The sequence below is a fragment of the Loxodonta africana genome, chromosome 21, assembly GCF_030014295.1.
Source record: "Loxodonta africana isolate mLoxAfr1 chromosome 21, mLoxAfr1.hap2, whole genome shotgun sequence".
Lineage (NCBI taxonomy): Eukaryota > Metazoa > Chordata > Mammalia > Proboscidea > Elephantidae > Loxodonta > Loxodonta africana.
In genome coordinates, this window is record NC_087362.1 from 3,149,418 (window position 1) to 3,168,001 (window position 18,584).

An 18,584-nucleotide genomic window follows, 5' to 3' on the forward strand; every position below is an offset into this window, starting at 1 on the left:
CTTGTACATTGCCAGTGAGAACGTAAAATGGTGCAGCTGCTGTACAAAACTGGTGTTCCTCAAAAAGTTAAACACAAAATTTTCATATGAACCAGCAATGCAAGGCCTACTGTTGTCAAAACATGAGCCCTTGACTCATGGCGGCCCCAGGCACAATGGAACAAAACGCCGCCCAGTCCTGATCTATGACCCCCATGATCCACTGCGGCTCAGACCCTTGTGATCCATAGGGTCTTCACTGGCTGAGTTTCAGAAGGAGGACTGCCAGGCCTTTCTTCCTAGTCTTAGTCTGGAAGCACCACTGAAGCCTGTTCAACATCACAGCAACACAGAAGCCTCCAATGCCAGGCAGATGGCGGCTGCACACGAGGTGCTGGCCAGGACTAAACTCAGCTCTCCCCCACGGGAGGCGAGAAAATTTAAACCACTGATGTCCTCAACTTTAATGTCCTCGACTCCTAGGTACTTACCCATTAATTGAAAGGTACAGGTACTCAAAGAAACATTGGTTCACAAACGTTCACAGCAGCTCTATTCACAGACATGCAAATGTGGAAACCCGAATGTCTACCAATAAAAACCACCCACCCATTAGATGAATGAATAAACAAAATGTTATATACGTACAGCGAATATCATCCAGCCATAAAAGGAAAGTACTGATACGTGTTACAACATGGATGAACCTCAAAAACATTATGCTAATTGAAAGGAGCTCGACACAAAAGGTCACATATAATTCCATTTACGTGAAGAACCCAGATGAGGTAATTACACAGAGGAGGAAAGCAGACTGCTGACAGCCAGGGGCTGTGGCCAGAGGCGAGCAGGGAGTAACTGTTTACGGGGTGTGAGGCTGCCCCTTGTGGTGATGAAGTCTTTACAACTGAAAAGAGATGGAGCTCGCACACGACTGGGGATGCACTAAATCCCACTGACGTGTACTTAATTATTTTTTTAATTGTATGCTTTAAAATGGTTAATTTTATGGTATGTGAGTTTTACCCCAATAAAAAATGTTTTAAACAACAGAAGTGCATAAAAATACTAATAATTATTTCTGAATAATGGAATGGGAGGGGGCATTGTTTTTCAAATTCTCCTCTGTCCAAGAAAAATACATGTGAGCCACGTATATAAAGTTTTCAGTAGCCACAATAAAAAAGTAAGAAGAAATGAGTGAAATTATTTTTTTAAAACATAGTTTGTTTAATCCAATATATCTAAGACATTATTTCAGCAAAGAGACCACGTATTATATTATATATATATATACACACACATACATTTACATAAAATTTATTGTGGTGAAATATATATAACGAAGGGTTTGTCACTTTAACCACATTTAAGTGTGCGCCTCAGTGACGTGGATTACATTCCCCATGTTGTGTGACCATCAACACTGACCACTTCCCAAAGTTCTGTACCATCTCCAACAGAGGCCTAGTTGTCATCCAGCAGTAACGCTCATTCCCCCGCCAAATCCTAAGAAACTTTTGACTCTACGCATTTCTCTACGTTAGGTATTTAATATAAGGGGGATCATATATTTTTCCTTTGGGGACTGACTGACTTTACGCAGCATGAAGTTTCTATAAGTTTTATGGTTTTAGGTCACCGATACATTTTGAGTTAGTTTTTGTACATGGTATAAGGTATTGGTCCAGTTTCGTTTTTTTTTTTTTTCATGGAGATCTAGTTGTCCCAGCACCACTTACTGAACAGACTATTCTTTCCCCACTGAATAGACTTAGCATCATTGTCAAAAATCAACCGGCCACAGATGCAGGCATTTATTTCTGAATAACTCTCAATTCTATTCCAACGGTCTATATGTCTGTCCATATACCGCTGATTTCTGTAGCTTTCTGGTACACGTTGAAATTGGGAAGTGCGAATCCTCCTACTCTTTCTTTTTCAAGATTGTTGTGGTTATTAATGATGCATTTTACAATCTTTTTTGGTACTAAAGCTTTGAAATCTAGTGTTTAGTTTACACTTAGAGCTGATCTCAGTTCGGCCTAGCCACATTTCAACTGCTCAGAAGTCACATATGGCTACCATGCTGGACAGCACCACGGATGAACCAGGAGGGAACTTGGGTAAGTTTCAAAATTTTTCTGAGCCTTAGTTTTCTCACGTGACTTGCACTGAGAATTAGAGGAAACATCCAGTATAATACCCAATGAGGACTTAATAAAAGCTGTTATTATTAGTTCTTTTTCTGAATAGGTTTGGGATTCTCACGTCCTCTTTTACTGTTTCAGCGTACTAGTTTTCCGTTACAGTCCAACAAATTACCACTTAAATTTAGCTGCTTAAAACAACAAACAAACTTATTATCGCAGTTTCCACGGTCAGAAGTTTCATGGGTTGGCTAGATATCCTCCTTAGGCTCTCACCAGGTTGAAATCAAGGTGTCAGCAGAGCTGTGGTTCTTATTTGCAGCCCAGAGTCCTCTTTCAAGTTCATCCAGGTTTTTGGAAGGATTTCGTTTCCTTCAGCTACGGGATTGCGGCCCTCAGCTCCCAGAGGTCACCTTTTTCCATAGGCAGCTCACAACAAGGCTGTTTGCTTTCTCCCTTGAGACTAACTAAAGATCTTCTGCTGCTGCTTCTCACCTCTTTTTAGGACTCTCCTACTTAGATCAGGCCCACCTAAAACGATCTCCGATTAGAGCAATACACAGTCAACTGATTAGGGACTTAACTACGTCTGAAGAGGCCCTTTGCCATATTCCATTTTATTCACTGGTCCTACTCACACTCAAGGGGAGGGGCTGATACAGGGCATGCACGACAGGGAGTGGGGGGCTCGAAGGCCATCTTAAAATTTTGCCTAACACAGTCATCTTCTAGGTAGTATTTAATGATACTCTGAGCGTTTCCAGGGGTGTGCCTGATTAAAATTAGATTTCCAAAGACTTAATACTATCACGGACTGGAAACAGTAAACTCTCTCTTTCCTTTTCTGGCCCTACATCAATGCATCTGAGCTGGAGACCGCCAAGGCTTCAGAGTCAACAAGAACGAGTAATAGGAAGGAAAAACGGTCAAGGAAGGAGGATCTGGGGTTTCCTCATCAGGTGAATGCAGCAGGGGCAAGTCCCCAGTCTGAACATGCAGGGCCTACGTACTTGTACTTTGTTTCCATCAAGACTAACATGTAGTTTCTCTCATGAGTTATAACTTCTAAATCTGTCCTATGTGCATTCATATTTCAAATTTTCAGTGTACCGTGGATATCTTCCAATGATACTTTCAAATGAATGAAGACAAATGTTAAGCTTGGCATGAGAATAAGTGTAAAAGCCAGCTGAGCTGCAGTCTCCTCCTAGACCTGCATTATGTTGACTATCAGTCTATTATGTTATGATGATTTTACTTTTTTAAAACAGAATAAAAAAGAGGCCACAGAAAAGAAGAAGACGACACTGTTGGATTCCAATGCTACTGGGAAGCTCTGAGATTTCCAATGAAGATGACACTTTGGAAGCTTTCCCTACTTTTAATGATGGTTCTGGCAACGACCAGGAGTTAGTCCAACTTAGGATGTTTTCTACACTGTTCGTGGATGGGTTTGGACACGTCTTTGCTTCTGGCTGTGTGTTAAAAGTGGTAAGTTCTTTCAAAATGTGGAGTTTTTATTCCCTTCTCTAGTTTTTCTTTTAAAAATCTGAGAATCATTTACTTTCCTCATATTTTAAAATCCATTATGAATTGTCTTGAAATTTCTTTTTCTGATATAAAATGCAGCCCTTCTAACCCTGAAGAGGATGAACCCAGAGAAAAATCAGACAAAAAACATGAACCATTTGCTTCTCAGGTTTTTTTCTTCTGTGTTATACATTAATTCTACATAACATTTTTCTTGTTTGTACTTCAGACTGTATGAAATACATCCTCAAAGATCCCTACAAACTTTCCTATCACTAATACATAAAAGGGGAAGTCCAACCACCTTTAAAAAGTTGATAGTAACTTTGAAAAAGAATAATAGTAAGTGTCTTCTAGTAGTAATTTATTCCATTTCTACTAGATGATTAATTCTAAACCATTCAAGAAAGTTGTCTATTCCTTTCTTTAAAAGTAATTATTTCAGAAAGTCTACTGTCTCTCCATTAAACCTCATTCCTATGCTTAAGACATATACCCATGAAGTCGCCACAAACCATTCACATCTTCAAAGAAGTTAAATATATACATTATATATATACATGTGTGTATACATACACAGAGTTGTTAGCTGCTAAATTTTAATAAAATATATAAATGCATGTACATATGTATATACATATTTATATATCTTCATACATACATATCATGAATTTAATCAGAATACTGATTTTCATCTTTCTTAAATTAAATTCTTCCTATTATTTTCTAACCTATTGGTGACTCTCATCTATTTCCTCTTAAATCCTCTAAACTCCTTTCTCAAAAAAAATTCAGCGGACATTTGTCGCATCTCGAACACATATCCCTGGCAAACAGATCTGCCTGTTTAAGGGTTTCACTTGAACCCTTTCTCTGGCATTCTTAGATGCTCATGTGTTCTTTTTGTTAGGTGCTGCTGCCTTGATTCCAGCTCAAAGCAACCCCACGAGACAGAGTCGAACCGCTTCACAGAGTTTTCTAGGCTGTAACTTTCACGGGAACAGATCACCAGGTCTTTCTCCCGCAAAGTAGCTGGGTGGGTTCAAACTGTCAACCTTTCACTTAGCAGCTGAGCACTTAACTGTTCTGCCACCAGGGTTCAGATACTGATGGACACACAGACAGACAGACAGACAGACACACACAGCTTCTCCCTTTTAAGATCAAACTCCATGGGAAAAAAGGTCTAACTTCTCTGCCTCCCTTCCCTCACCTCCTATTCATTTTTCAGCCCCCTGTAGCCTGCTCTCCCTAAAACCCTTTACTAAGACTGCGTTCTCATTTAACATCAGTGATTTCTTAAATGGCAAAACTCATCTTGTTATTATTACTATTACAATTTACTCTTCCTTCTCATGTTCTTTGCTCCTGCTTCTATCAGCTTTAACATTTAAAAATTTGGGGTATCCTATAGAGATACAATCTGGGAAATTTTCTTGCTCCTCACCTTGGCCCTTAGGAAACATTCCACGACTTCAACTTAAATCAGTGTATTTGTGACTTCCAAATTTTTCCCAGTCTGACTAATTTTTAATGCTCCAGACTGGTGTTTTTCAGAGAGTGGGTTGTGACCTATTAGTAGTTCACAGATGGAATTTAGTGCCACAACAAGCATTTTTAAAAAGTGAAATGACACAGAACAGAAACTACCAGTGCATCAAGTGCAGAAAGGGAGGTGCTGGTCCATGAAATGGTAGGTTTGTATAGGATCAGATTTCAAATGCATTTGCCACTGTCAGTCATGGTCAAAAAGGTTTCAAAACCATTGCACGAGATATCTTCATAACTACTCACTCGACATTTCTACATAGGTGTCTTTTAGACACTTAAGACTCAACAAGTTTCAAACCACATTTATTATCTTTCCCCCTTAAAAACTCTTCTTCCTAGTTTATCAGGTCTCACACACCAAGCTAGAAACCTGTGAACAATTACCCCCTCGTCCTGTTTCGTTACTTCTCACATTCTCAGAACCTGTAATTCTGACTCCTAAACAGCTCACCAGCTTCCTCTGCACCCCATTTTCACAGCTTTGGTCTAGGCCCAACTCTTTCACCTGAAATATTGCCATCACCATACTTTTACTCCCACATCGATCTTTCAAAAAGGCGGATTCAATCCTAGATCTATATAAAAATTTTGAGTGACTTCCTAGTACCTACAGAATGAAATACAAAGGTTCCCCCCCACTCCCCGCCACATTCAAGATTCTTAAATTGCTAGCCCTATAAAAGAAGGACACAGTGGCTGCAACGATCGGCTTGAACCCAGCAATAATTGTGAGGATGGCACAGGATCGGGCAGCGTTTCGTTTTGTTGCCCACAGGGTGACTGTGAGTCGGAACTGACTTGACGGCACCTAACAACAACAATGTTCTTTTTTGGGAGCCCTAGTGGTGCACTGGTTAACCACTTGGCTGCTAACCAAAAGGCAAGGGGTTCAAACCCACCAGCAGCTCTTTGGGACAAAAACCCTGGAGATCTGCTTCCATAAAGATTTCGGCCTAGGTAACTCTACGGGGCAGTTCTACTCTGTTCTATAGGGCTGCTATCAGTAGAAAACGACTAAATGGTACAACAAACAACATCTTCTTCTCTAGCCTCTTCTCCCATCTTGCTGTACAAATTGGAGGAAAAAAAGAAGTTCTATAATTCTACCACCAATGTATCAAACGGTTTTCTATTTTCTATGTATGTAACCTTTTAAATCTTACAGTGACCCTATAGGATGGAGAACTGCCCTATGGGGTTTCCAAAGCTGTACTCTTTAAGGAAGCAGACTACCCTTTCTCCTGCCGAGCGGCTGGTAGGTTTGAACCACCGACCTTTTGGTTAGCAACCTAATGCTTTAACCACAGCATCACCAGGGCTCCTTTTTAATTCTTTTACTAAGTGTAAATTTAATTTTTACAGTCTTTTTTATTAAGGACAGCTCTGATTTCTTATTTTGTGTTGCACTTAGGTTTCTAGCATATACTTTCAAGCGGTTCCGTGCTTTCTGTTACTGAACTTCTCATGGCAACAAAACTGTGGCAAGTGAGTCCACCGTACTTTACCAAATCACTCCCTTAGTTAGATGCAGGGACTAACAGGGCTTGAAATAAGGCTTTGGTCACCTCAGTTCATTGTGCTTCTTTTCTCACTTGGATTATTCATAAGTAATTCTAAATGTTAACCCTGGGCCAACTAGAATAAACACTTATGACTTTTGACCCAAAATGCCAAAATGCTTTCTAAAAAGATATCTTTGTTCTATTCCACCAGAAATTCCTTCATTATTTCCTGACACTTCCTGTGTGCTGAAACGGTGCCTGGACACAGATGAGCTGGACACTGTTTCTGTCCTCGGAGAGCGTACAAACCGTCGCGCTTACGCTGGTCATTAGTACAGCAATTTACTGCAGCTTTGAAGAGGCTGGATTAGGTCATTTTCCAGACTAGGAAACTGAGACCCACAGGGGTGAAATCACTTGTCCCAGCTTAAAAGAGGCAGTTCAGGGACCAGATTATGGCCATCTGGGCGCCACTCCCAATACGCTCATACTTTCAGAGTGTTTTCTAAAAATAAGGTTAATAGCAATAGTTGCTCATTCACATATTCTCAAAAATAATTAATCTCCTCTTGATTTTATCAGATATTTACGTATCTTATAAAGCTCCCAGTGGGGAAATCTGATCACCTCCATCTCTATTAGTAAGGTGATACTAGCTGCTATGATAGACAAACCCTGAAATATTAGTGGCATAAGACAATGAAAGAAGTTTTTCCTTCTCATTCTGACATTAGTCCAAAGCTGGTGCTCACAAGGGTGGCCTTCTACATGCTAACTCAGGGAAGAAGGGTGGCCTTCTAAGTGCCAACTCAGAGAAGAAGGGCGGCCTTCTAGGTACTGACTCAGAGAAGAAGGGTGGCCTTCCAGGTACTGACTCAGAGAAGAAGGGTAACCTTCTAGGTACTGACTCAGAGAAGAAGGGTAGCCTTCTAGGTACTGACTCACAGAAGAAGGGTGGCCTTCTACATGCTAACTCAGAGAAGAAGGGCGGCCTTCTAGGTACTGACTCAGAGAAGAAGGGTGGCCTTCTAGGTACTGACTCAGAGAAGAAGGGTGGCCTTCTAGGTACTGACTCAGAGAAGAAGGGTGGCCTTCTAAGTACTGACTCAGAGAAGAAGGGTGGCCTTCTAAGTACTGACTCAGAGAAGAAGGGTGGCCTTCTACATGCTAACTCAGAGAAGAAGGGTGGCCTTCAAGGCACTGACTCAGAGAAGAAGGGTGCCCTTCTAGGCACTGACTCAGAGAAGAAGGGTGGCCTTCTACATACTGACTCACAGACCTGCGTTCCTTCCATCTGGTGACCTTGTCGCCTTCTAGGATCTTTGAGGTCCTTAGCCTTTGCAGGCTGACAGGAAGTGGCCGTGGGAAGGCACACTTCTGGCCTGGGGGGACATCATGTCTGCTCACATGCCACATTCCACTGGAGGTGGGAGAGGCTGTGGCTAGGAAATGCAGTCAAGCTGCATGCCCAGGAGACAGGAGGGTAGGCTTTGGTAATCACGCAGCAATCTCTGACCCACCTCCCTTTACTTTGGCTATCACAGGGAGGGGGTGGGAGTTAATGGTTAAGTATCTTTGGTGTTGATATCTGATCTACCTGGCTTGGGATCCTGTTCTTGCCACTTACAATATGGACTCAGGCCCATTACCTAACTCTCTTTAGTTTTCTCATCTAATAATACTTAACTTTTAGATTATTGGAAGAATTTAAGGATATAATGCATGTGACGCCCTTTAAAAGGCACTGGCACTTGCTAGGTGATCGATAATTATTAACTTTCTCTACCTGGGCTTTCACAGGTCACATGCCATGTATCTCTGTGCTAATGGTTTCCCTCTGTCTTTTAAGGCTGGAGTTAAAAAACAAAACAATCAAAAACATGTTACTGCTGTAACATTGAGAAGTTACATTCTGAAAATTGCAGTGAGAATTAAAACTAAGACATGAAAAAAGAACAAAGAGGCTAAAACGAGAGAGAACAGAAATCAAGGCAGATAAATAAGTTAAGACCGAATTCTATACTGAATTGCTCTTCAGAAGCCTCCCAAGAAGAAAATGGGAAGTTAAATGTATTCTCTGTTTGTCTTTTTAGTTGAAGCAGAAAAGTCTAACCAATTATAATAGCTTGAATCTTCTCAGAACAAATCCCGGAAATAACCAATTTAATTACTGTCACTGCTGTCGTGATTCTACGGAAAAAAAGCTCTGCAAAGCATAATTAGTGTATCACCAAACCACCAAAACCAAACCTGTTGCCGTTGAGTCAATTCCAACTTGTAGCGACCCTGCAGGACAGAGCAGAACTGCTCCATAGGGTTTCCAAGGAGCGGCTGGTGGATTTGAACTGCTGACCTTTTGGTTAGCAGCCCAACTCTTAACCACTGAACCACTAGGGCTTCCGTAAGCGTATACTTACATCTGACTACATGTTCAGTATGTTCAGGACAGTGTTATGCACAGTGGGTTGGTTTAAAAGGGTCAAAACAAATTTTATATTAATTTATAGGATATTTTCTATCTTTTGACAAATTGTTGCTTGGTTTGAGATTTGATTTTATCCTAATTACAACCTAATAAATTAGCCTGTTGCTATCATGAATCCTGACAGAAGACATGAGGCAAAGAACTTTATTACTTGCTGGCATAGCAAGCAGCATGAGTACCAGCACTAGTGTGGCTCCCCGGCCCCCATGTCCCATGGGCCCCAACAGACGCTGCACACACAATGGGTTTGTGCCACAGCTGAGGAACACTGAGCTTGGGGAATCCACTGTTTCACAGTGAGCATTAAGTCAGTTTGCTGTTTGGTAACACTTTATCCCTCTAGGTTTCCTGCTGCAAATACACCTGAGAAATGGCCTGGGTAAAGAGCAGTCAGGGCCTCGCACTGTCGGCACACCCACCAAGAACAAGCAGGGATGCTCAGAGCCCAGGGGACAGTCTTTCTCCTAACAAGAGTGAGCTAGCTAGTCTATGCAAGGACAGGATATATAACCAGATTTAAAAATCAAAGGAAATTGTTTCAAAGAACTGTAACTAACAGAATGATTCAGAGAAAGCTCAAACACAGAAATGCATGTCAAAGATTCTCTACAATTACTAAAGATGGCCTCATGACTCAGTCCTGAGCTTCCAGGTGGTAAAAAGAAATGCAGAAATGTCACTGATTTTAACATTCACATTACCCACAAGTCAAATGTAATTAAGTGCTAAACTGATGCTACAAACAATATCAGAGGATTTAAAAGCACAGGAATCATCAGAAAATTAATCCATCCTTAAGGCTCATCATTAAAGGGCAAAGAGGATTTCAGTAATTGAGAGTCAAAGTGAAAGGTCTTTAGGCAAGCTGAAGATAATATAATCAGAGTCAGAAAGAGACTAGTTGAAGCAAAGAGGTTTGCTTTTAGAGTAAACAAAGCTGGGTTAAGGGTTAAGGGTGGAGCTAGATCAAGATAAGGCATGGACTGAGGGATACAGTCTTGATGGAGAGGGAAAAAGAACACCTGTAACTTTCTAAGGAAGACAGCTACTAATAAAACAGTGCGTAAACGAAATTACAGGCAGGGTTACAGATGGCCCACTTGCACACAACCCAAAGTTAGGAACCAACTCCCGTAAAGCCTATTAAAAATTCTAGGTACATACAATGGTTTGTAAAAACAAACGGGCAGTACTTTGAGATGCTCATCAAAACGTTATAGTTATCACTGTTATTATGTTAAACATGTTTCAGTGTATCTAGAAGCGTTTCTTTAATGTTTTCTATGCACAAAAATGCACACTATATACTATGTACCAAGACAAACATTTGACTGACTGACTGACATTAGATACAAACTACATCTAACTGTACCAATTTACCTACGAATTGGACTCAAAGCAGACTTAGGAACAGAACTCATTCATAATCCAGGGAATGCCTGTAATTGGAACATTTTATTAGAAAATACAAAAAGAAATCAACTGGAGAACCTGGAATGTGGCCATGGCAATGATCTCGAAACTAAAAGATGGCTATGAGAAATATTTTGAGAAAATCTCACAAGATTTGGTGAAAACACAACTCAGAATATCTTAACTGGCAGATTTATATATTTGTGTCATGTTTATGTCTTCTGGTTCGAGTTCAGAAATGATCTTAGATCTAAAGTACAAACTACCTGTTATCTCCCGAAGTATTTTATTTTCCATCCCCTCCTTGGTTTAATCTGTTTGTTCAAGTGAAATGTTCAATTCTTCTAACAATTACTGGAAGAATTATACATGCGAAAATAAAATTCTATGTAATATTTTCCTAGATATATCTTAGAAAACAAAGGCATATAAGTATTTAAAAGTGTGGTGTGCATATTATCACCTCAGCAGTCAAATAAACACACAAGAAACATGGTCAACATTGAAGAAACAAAGCAACCATTATCCAGTTATTATAATACTCTTTTTGAAACAGGAAAGGCTGCTTAAAACAGACCTTGGGCTTCCCACGGCAATCTATACCTTGTTTTTGTCGTATGCTGTTGAGTCAACTCTGACTCGTAACGACCCTGTAGGCCAGAGTAGAACGCTCCATAGTGTTTCCTAGGCTGTAATTTTTACAGGAGCAGGCTGCCAGGTCTTTTCTCCCACAGAGCCACTTTGGTGGGTTTGAACTGCTGACCTTTTGGTTAGCAGCCAAGTGCTTAACCACTGCACCACGAGGGCTCCTAAGATATTACAAATAAAAAGGTAGCATGACTGAAGTGGACTTAAACCCCTGTGAGGAGACTGTGACTATTCCTCCATCTGGAACTCTGGCTGGCTGTCGGCAGAGGTAACTTTCATCAAACTCTGTGAAAGCTACGTATGTAGTGGGCGGCAGAATGGGTACCTACATGCTTCAGTACAACACAGAGGGTCCCTGTTAGATGATCAGTCATTTTCATCCATGTGAACTGGAGTGAGTATGTTAAATAACTGGTAATTCTGTTCAATTTGGTTACATCACAATTTTGTGTGCATCAGAAGCCAACATTAGGAAATTAACAATAAATAATTACTGACTCCTACTTCACACTGCCACATTTTTACAAGCAGAAGAAAATTTACCAGATGTCGACGTCTCATTATACCTAGCATGTAATTTATTTCTCTGTTGGAACTGAGTTTATCAACTGTTTCTGTCCATGCAGAGAAAATGTTTCTAAGAAACCAATACAAGAACACAGGTAGGAAGCTGGAAAGCTTAATTGAAAGTCTAAGTTAGGTTGTCACTTTGATTCAAAGAAAAGAAGGACCCTGATTCTTCATTTTTATTCAACTACACAAAAATCTGACACTGAACTGTAGAGTGAATGTATAGTGTATCAGTGTATAGTGTGTCAGGACACACTAACAAACAACATATCAGACCCCACGACATTATTGTTCACCTACATGAAATCTGCAAGTAAACTATACTGATTAGCTATAAAGGCAGATATTTCATGAAAGTTCAAATAATAAAAGTGACAATTATTATAAAATGGTCTTTTTGCAGCTGTTGACAGCACAGATTTGAGATAGCTATGACCAGCATATTACTGATGCTGATTTAATTGCTGAATGAGATTTACATCACCATACTCACAACCGAGCAAACTCTTAAAGCAGCAGTTAATTTAAAGGAAGCTTTTTTTTTTTTTATTGTTGATGTTGAGTCGGTTCCAACTCACGGCAACCCCATGTGTGCAGAATAGAACTGCTCCAGAGGGTTTTCAAGGAGATTGCCAGGCCTGCCTTCCAAAGTGCCTCTGGGTGGGTTTGAACTGCCAACCTTTTGGCTATTAGTCAACACTTAACCTTTTGTGCCATCGAAGGCTACAAATTCCAAGTGAAAGAAGCCACGCCTTGTGAATATTTGAAACTAAGGTGTAGAGATCCTGCCCCACAAAATATTTACAACTGAGAAAATGCCAGCCAGCCCTTCAAAGGTCATCAATAACAACAGTAACGAGGGCTAACACTGAGCGTTTATTGGGAGCCAGGCACTGTCAATAGTACACGTGGGCTCTCCTCCTCACAACAACGCAGTGGGGGACGTAGCATTAACTTCCATTTCACAGAGAAAACTGAGGCCTAGTGGGGTTAAATGAACTGTTTCAGGTCACCTAGCTTGTTAGTTACAGAGCCAGGATTCCAACTCAGCAAGCCTGACACCAGAGCCTGCAGTGTTCACCACCCAGCTGCTCCAAGACAGGAAAGCCCAATTCTCTGTGACTGACCTGGAACTTAAGAAGCAACTTGTATTCACAATTTAAATATATTACATAATTAGCATACACTCCAGAACGTGATATAAAGATACTCAGACTGAGCGTTATGCTTCCGAGGCATATTTCTCTTAAATTGCCATAATCTGCCAAAGGAAAAGACAATAACTATGCAGAAGATGCGGCCTGGTGGCGTAGTGCTTAAGAGCTCGGCTTCTAACCAAAAGATCAGCAGTTCAAATCCACCAGGAACCTTGGAACCTTGGAAACCCTATGGGGCAGTTCTACTCTGTCCTATAGGGTCACTATGAGTTGGAATTGACTCAATGGCAACGTGTCTGGTGTTTGGTTTATACAGAAGATATTTTTAAAAATGGATTTGGAAGTACTTACTATATTTCAAAAGTGAAAATTTCCCAGATACTTAATTAAGTGTTTTGTGGAGTCTCCTTTCTTAAACTGGAAATTGACAAACCTCTGTTTACAAAGCTTCTCCCACACAAAGAATACAGGCTGGTCATTTACTGTGTTCTCCTTTCTATAGAAAATATTCTCTTTTAACTGTGCTTTAACAGCCTCCTGGACAAGACTGAGTTAAGAAAACCAATACTAACCCACTGATTTATAGAAAAACCTAATGCAACTGCCTGAAAAACTGACCCCTGAAAAATGACCCCTAAAAGAATCAAACTGAGAAGATGGCTCTCTTCTGAGATACCTAAGTCCACAGTAACTGACACTTAGCAATGAGTTTCTAGTAACAGAAAGAAGGCATAAGAGCACTTGGACTACGAAAAAAAAAAAGGAGAAAGCAAAGCTGACCAATTCTCCAAGATCATGAGACCTAACGTTAAATAGACTACGTTGAATTTTCAGACATAACGATGGAAGACAAAAGACAAGTTTTAGCATTCATTTTGTAGTCTTTACATTTTCAATAACTCAGGCTTCCTTTATTTCATCTAATTTTAGTCTGCTTTTTTCTTAGTGGTAACCTAAAAACTCAATACGAATAGAGAATAGCTTTTCAATTTCAGATGTTGATTCCAGGCTCTCTCTCAGGACTGTGACCTACTTTAGAGCTCCACTTTTTGCAATATGCAACCTGACTTCAAAAGAGGCTTCATGGATCATGAACATGACAGATAAAGACGTTCCACAGTATCTGCCTACGAAGATTCAACACGGGTAACCAGCCCATAGCCACTACTACCAGGATAACCAAGGCCAACCATCTTTAAGGACAAAGAACCATCCTACCAACCGATTAAGTACCATCAGACTCAGTTCAAAAAAATACCTTGGAGCTCTTCCATGGAAGGTCTTGGTATCAAGGTCCAAACTCACCTCCTCCCCTTCCTTAAACGATGATCATTCTTTTACTTTCATCATTTACGTACAATATCGATTAGCCCATTTAATAAAGCCTACTTTGAAAATACACTTCAAATACATGTACTGATATCCTGACCAGAATTTAAAATATTCAAGAGCAGGCACTCAGCTGTTGATTATTTTTCATGTTCAAACGGCACATATATGTTGCTGTTGCTGTCTGTCATGGAGTAGATTCTGACTCACAGGGACCCTACAGGGGAAAGCAGAACTGCCCCACAGGGTTTCCTAGGCTGCAGGCTTCACCGAAGCAGGTCCGCAGGTCTTTTCTCTCACGGAGAGGCTGTGGGTTCAAACTGCCAACCTTTCAGCTCACGGCCAAATGCTTAATCATGGCACCACCAGGGCTCCTTAGCATATATTTATCATTTATTATTAAATAACAAAGCAGAGAAAAACAGACTAACATTTTTGAAGCACTCACCTTGTGCCAAGCCAGTACTCGAATTGTCTGAAGCTTCCCATGCATTATTTCCATTTATTGTTATTTAACCCTATTGTTCACATGTTACTGTAACACCCATTTTAGAGATGGGGAAGCTTAAGAAGAAGACAGGATTGAACCTCAGGTTTTCTAACCCCTGAACATGTCCTTTCAATCACACCAACCATACCGCATTAAATCTAAACACTGAAAATATTTCAAGTGTAGCAGGTATTTTAGAAACAAAACAGAAGGGACTTAGAGGTTACCATCATAGATTCAGGATCGCAGGCACAGGGCTAACGTGACCCCGGCGCTGACTGACTTAGGCAACGTGCTGACACTGCTCAGGCAGGATTTTTCCTTGGCTCTGTCTTCCTGAGGTCTTATCAATTTCTGCCCTTTTCTAGAACAGAGCTGCTGCATTCATCTTCATTAGTAATCATCCTAGGCCCCTTACGTTGATAAAATTCTGAGATCTTATAATATGAGGCATCACCTTTTAAGTTTATTTCATTGTCAACATCCATCTTTCCTGAGAGAAACTTAATGCTTTGGTCTAATAAGAAACCTGAAGCCTGTTTCCTTCCGCCTTGTCAGGTTAGGCTGTATCAGGAAGCACATGATGTCAGTGTCAACTCTCAGAGCAGCGATCTATGCAGTTACAATGTCAGGAGGAGACAAAGAGAGACTTGGGCTACAAAAATAAACGCAGAAGAGGCAATAAGAGGCACAGCAATAAGGTAAAGAGATTAAAAAAAATGAACATCATAATTTAGACATTTAAATAGGTATTTTCCCTTAAAGTAAGCACTTTGGAATGGTATCTGTTTATTAGCCGTTTTGAGATCTGTATCATATACTTTTAGGTGTGATATAAATTTTCATCCTTGCAAAACAGATTTTATTTTTGGAAGTAAACACATATCATTTGGAGTTAAAAATGCTAGAGAAAGTAGACATTCATACCGAGTTAGCACCGTCCAGTTAAAAATAAGAAGCTGATACATATTAACAAGATTTTTAAAAATGTGGCTTATAAACTGGCTCTGGCAATTCTACAGGAGGAGTTTCAAAATGCTTTGATGAGTATTGATGACATGATGTACGTTCCTGGTTCCCTGGCGTGTCCCAGTGTGCTCGTCAACAGGTAAGTATTACGATGCTATAAAAAACTGAAGTATTGGCCAACAATTAATGACAGAATGAGATTATCCTCACAATATCATTATGCTGTGTTGGGAAAGAATGTATAATAGCATGATACCCACGTATCTGTCGTACAGTGGCCTCGGCAGGGGGAGTTACGAGCTGCAAGGGCAGAAAACAACACAGGAGCAATTCACTGGGACAGAGTCTAGGGCAACGGTGGATAACTGATGGGAAAGAACTGTAGCTGACAGCCCAGGCTGGCGCACAACCACAAGGAATGGCACTTGTGTTTGCATTCATAGGTAAGAAGCCATGCCCAATAGAGCAAGCAGTTTCATTGGGTAAAAATTACAAATGTCATATGTGTTCAGTACAGAAAATACCCCGATTCCACTCAGACCTCTTCATTCACACCTGAAGACAAACCAAATCACGTCCAAGTAGGCTGACTGTCACGTCACCTTCTAAAATCAAGGACAAGCAAAATGCATCTACTGCAGGGGCAGCGGCACCAACCAACACAGGCCCTGCAGTGGTTCCAAAGCTAAGCAATTAACTCACTCCAGCATTTACAGGGGACCCAACTCTGCCTGACTGATACTTTTTTCAAAAACCCAGTCAAATCTATAGCTGGTAACTAGTTTATATGAAAGCCAGCACATTAAATCAAGTCTTCCTTTTATTTAATAAATATTTAAGAACAGTCAGATTTTCAGTCAAGGAAGGTCAATTTGATGAAAAGTATTTATCTCCTCTCCCTCCCCAGCCCCCGTAAAAGTGAAAGTGTAAATCACAAAGAGAACGAAAGCAGATGCACCCGTGGATGAGTGATTCCAACAAAATTTCTGAGCAATGGAAATCAGCTCGAGGTGTGATAAAAAGATTTAGAAGGATAGAGAAAGCTTCAAGGTAAAGAAAAAAGTCTCTATATATTCACGTTAACATTTTTGAGCACTTCCTGCGTATCAGGCCCTGTTTTGGGTACTGAGTAAACAGCAACTAACCAAATGGAACGCTATGCTTTCACGGAGCTCACCAGTATTTGGGAAAGACGACAATTACTTACAAATAGTTGGGAAAGACAGTTAAAACAAAAAGAGTTTAGGGGCGGAGCCAAGATGGCGGACTAGGCAGACGCTACCTCGGATCCCTCTTACAACAAAGACACGGAAAAACAAGTGAATCGATCACATACATAACAATCTACGAACCCTGAACAACAAACACAGATTTAGAGACGGAGAACGAACTAATACGGGGAAGCAGCGATTGTTTCCAGAGCCTGGAGCCAGCGTACCAGTCAGGTACGGCACAAGCACAGAGACCTGCTCCACCCCCCTGAACTAACCCCGGGAGGGGGACCAGCCGGTTCCACGGGCGGCGTGGGACGCAGCCGGTAGGAGAAGTCCCCGGGAGGCAGTGACTGGTCCTGGAGCAGAAAGAGCAGCGTCCGAGCCGGGGAACCGTCCCGCAGGGATTTGGACTGGACGCAGCGGATTTTCTGGAAAAACTAGTTTCCCAGTGATGGCTCGGAGACACCAATCCATATCAAACCACTTAAAGAAGCAGACCATGACAGCTTCTCCAACCCCCCAAACAAAAGAATCAAAATCTTTCCCAAATGAAGATACAATCTTGGAATTATCAGATACAGAATATAAAAAACTAATTTACAGAATGCTTAATGATATCACAAATGAAATTAGGATAACTGCAGAAAAAGCCAAGGAACACACTGATAAAACTGTTGAAGAACTCAAAAAGATTATTCAAGAACATAGTGGAAAAATTAATAAGTTGCAAGAATCCATAGAGAGACAACATGTAGAAATCCAAAAGATTAACAATAAAATTACAGAATTAGACAACGCACTAGGAACTCAGAGGAGCAGACTCGAGCAATTAGAATGCAGACTGGGACATCTGGAGGACCAGGGAATCAACACCAACATAGCTGAAAAAAAATCAGAGAAAAGAATTAAAAAAAATGAAGAAACCCTAAGAATTATGTGGGACTCTATCAAGAAGGATAACCTGCGGGTGATTGGAGTCCCAGAACAGGGAGGGGGGACAGAAAACACAGAGAAAATAGTTGAAGAACTCCTGACAGAAAACTTCCCTGACATCATGAAAGACGAAAGGATATCTATCCAAGATGCTCATCGAACCCCATTTAAGATTGATCCAAAAAGAAAAACATCAAGACATATTATCATCAAACTCACCAAAACCAAAGATAAACAGATAAAAGCAGCCAGGGAGAAAAGAAAGGTTTCCTTCAAGGGAGAATCAGTAAGAATATGTTCTGACTACTCAGCAGAAACCATGCAGGCAAGAAGGGAAAGGGACGACATATACAGAACACTGAAGGAGAAAAACTGCCAGCCAAGGATCATATATCCAGCAAAACTCTCTCTGAAATATGAAGGCGAAATTAAGATATTTACAGACAAACACAAGTTTAGAGAATTTGCAAAAACCAAACCAAAGCTACAAGAAATACTAAAGGATATTGTTTGGTCAGAGAACCAATAATATCAGATATCAGCACAACACAAGGTCACAAAACAGAACGTCCTGATATCAACTCAAATAGGGAAATCACAAAAACAAACAAATTAAGATTAATTAAAAAAAAAAATACACATAACAGGGAATCATGGAAGTCAA

The 18,584-nt window shown here is 40.5% G+C and overlaps 1 protein-coding gene across 1 annotated transcript in view; it reads right to left on the reverse strand.

The window, feature by feature from the left end:
* The window catches only part of TENM3 (teneurin transmembrane protein 3), a 788,034-nt gene that overhangs the window by 359,771 nt on the left and 409,679 nt on the right, over positions 1–18,584 (reverse strand). The window lies entirely within an intron of this gene.